This window comes from Felis catus, chromosome F2 (genome assembly GCF_018350175.1).
Source record: "Felis catus isolate Fca126 chromosome F2, F.catus_Fca126_mat1.0, whole genome shotgun sequence".
In the NCBI taxonomy this organism is placed as follows: domain Eukaryota; kingdom Metazoa; phylum Chordata; class Mammalia; order Carnivora; family Felidae; genus Felis; species Felis catus.
Genome location: NC_058385.1, coordinates 16761220 through 16764255, shown reverse-complemented (window position 1 = coordinate 16764255; position 3036 = coordinate 16761220).

The following is a 3036-nucleotide window of genomic DNA, read 5'->3' as shown; positions in this document are numbered from 1 at the left end:
CTTTCTGCATAAATAATTGTATTAAAAAGTATTATAAGATCCATAGGCACATGTCAAATGTAGTGTTTTATTGGATCTAATTTAGAATACTGGATAGAGCCTTATGTATTTAATATTCAATCAGTATATGTGAAGATTCTTCTTTATTCTCCATGTTCTTTATGGTCAAGTGCATTATTTCTATCTCCTACCATAAGAAAAAAATAGCAATACTCTTATTACTCATGATACTCACAATACTATACATTGAAGCAATATAGATCTGTATTTCTGCAATTCTGTAATACCATTATTGAATGCTGGTTGTTGTTAATTATGATGCTGTGTCATCCATCAAGGCACTTGTGAATATTGGCTTCTAATGACTCCCTCAGAGGCTTTTGCTGCATTTCATTGATGATGACCACAAATGCATTTCTTATCCAGAGTATGCAGGAAAATGTGAACAATAATTGTGTTCTGGTTGTGTTGAATTTACCACTTGGAATTTTAGAACATAAATATAGAACAATATATCTTTCAACTCTGTCTTCTCTTGAATTCTTTATGCAGCAACCACTATATTCCTAGAAAGTGATTATGTTAATGTTAAGTGCACCCTACCTTCCATTCATTGCCACAGGCAGAGAGGACTGGAGAAGGAATGACAAAAGAGGTCTTATTTGCACAAGGAATGTCTGTCTCTCAGCAGGCATGGCTTTAGCGACCTGGAAAAGCATGATGTCCTCACACCAATGGAAGCAGGAGAGGACATCAACCAGGGTCACTTAGAATAAAGGATACCTGCTGCCACCCTGGGTTGCCCTTGAGTGCTAATGATCAGACATGGCACCATAAAACAAAGCCAGACAAGAACTGACATATGGGTTCACACATGCAGCTTAAGTCAAGGGTCTGTTGGTGATGAACAAACGTTGTCCTATGTCCAGTGTTTGAAAGTCACTAAAAATCATCACATCACTGCCATTCTGACAACCCAATCTACATGATTCTATGAAAGGATTTTTGAACCTTGTAGCATGAGCATTCCACTTGTTAGGATGTCCTCCTGGAACCAGGGTAAATCAGGACCTCAGGCAACCTTTTGGCATATGGGGAGGGTAAGATGTTGGAAGAGCACCAGGAATGGGATGAAAGAGGACTAGGGCCCATGTGGATCCTGGTCTGGGCTAGGGTGCCTCCCAGGAGGGTTCTGCTGAACCTGGCTGGTCCCAGGCACTGGAGGAGGCCTTAGGAAGTTTCAAAGAAGACACTTCTGGAGACCAGATCCCATGCAAAACCAGATCTGAGCTCGGTTCTCTCCATCTGGCACGATTAACTCCCAGACACCAGGAGGGGACTTAGAACTTCAAGGAACTGCATTCCTGTAGGGCGGGGATCTCAGGGTCGTATTGCTGACAAGTGTGAAATGTGGTATTTTTCAGTTTATGCATTTGTGGAAATGGCTCTTTTCACCCTAATCCTTGATTGTTGGGTTGAGTATGGAATTCAAGTTTGACAGTCATTTTAACTCAGAACTTTGAAGGCCTTTGGTCCATTTCTTCGCAGATCTAGTGTAGCTGATAAGATGTCTGATGCTGGTCAGAGTTTTAATTTTTTATAAGTATATTTTAAATTTCTCTTTTTCCTACTGAAGCTTCTTAGTATCTTCTCTTTATTACTGAAATGCCTGGCACTGGGTGTTGCTGAGATGTCCAGGGCGGGCAACAGACTGCCTAGGAACCACTGAAGTATCACCTGCATTGAATGATTTATTGTGCCTTTTTACAAGAGCTATTTTTTTAAAAAGGAAACTCAGTACAAAAGGCCAGGAGGGACCACACCAGTAAGCATGATGCTGTGTATAGCACAACCACTACTTGTAACCAGGTGTGGGAGGGATGTTACTTCCAAGAGCTGGGCTTTCCAGCCTAAGAGAAATGAGCTGCCACTGTCGCACAGAGCAAGCAGGAGAGAGAAGAAAGAGAAACCAAACCACAGAACATCTGTCCAATTCTGCACAGTGTATTATAATAACCCTCAAAAATATAGGCAATTTTTTTCAGATATAATTCAAATACCCACTTTGCTGCAAAAGATTTTGAGAAGACTTCTTTTGATGGACAGCTTCAACACTGGAATTTAGAATTAGTATTTCATCAATTAATAAATGTCAAATCTCAAAAAAAACTTCTATAATACTGAGTCTAGAGTGTATGTATGCACGTGTACATGCATTATGCGACTTAGGTAGCTTATTGCCTTGGGCACTTGATTGGCATCTGAATTTATACACTCATGTCCTTTGACTTTTGGAAAACCATTGTGATGTTTCCTTGATGATTACTTCCTCTTTGTTTTCTCTCTCTGTCACTCCATTGATTTGGCATGAGGCTTCTTAGACTGATTCTCTATATATCTTAGATTTTCTCTTAGTTTTTCACATCTCTTTGTTCTACTTCGTGGTGATTTTATTAGATTGTATCCATAATTTATTTGAATTTCAGAGTCATATTTTCATTTTACAATAGTTCCTCATTAGCTATTTATATTTTGCTGATGCAATAATTTTTTTTACTCCTTTTTAAAAATTTTTTTTAATGTTTATTTTTGAGAGAGAGAGAGAGTGTGTGTGCGTGCATGCATGCATGAGTGGGGAGGGGCAGGGAGAGAGGGAGACACAGAATCTGAAGCAGGCTCCAGTCTCTGAGCTCCGAGGTTGGAGCTGTCAGGACAGAGCCTGACACGGGGCTTGAACTCATGGACTGTGAGATCATGACCTGAGTTGAAGTTGGACGCTTAACTGACTGAGCCATTCGTGCGCCCCTATTTCTAAAAATATTAATTAGAAAAATTTTTAAAGTTTAAATTGTGTTTTTCCAAAGTATAGCTGTTCCTTTCAGAATGACATATTCTGCTTGTTTATTTTGGCCTCTCTCTTATGTTATGGAATTTCCTGAAAAGTCCCGTGATATTTGGCTATTGCATCATATTTAAGAACCAGACAATAAACTGATCTTGAGGGGTGTGTGTGTGTGTGTAAGGGGAAGGGGAGTG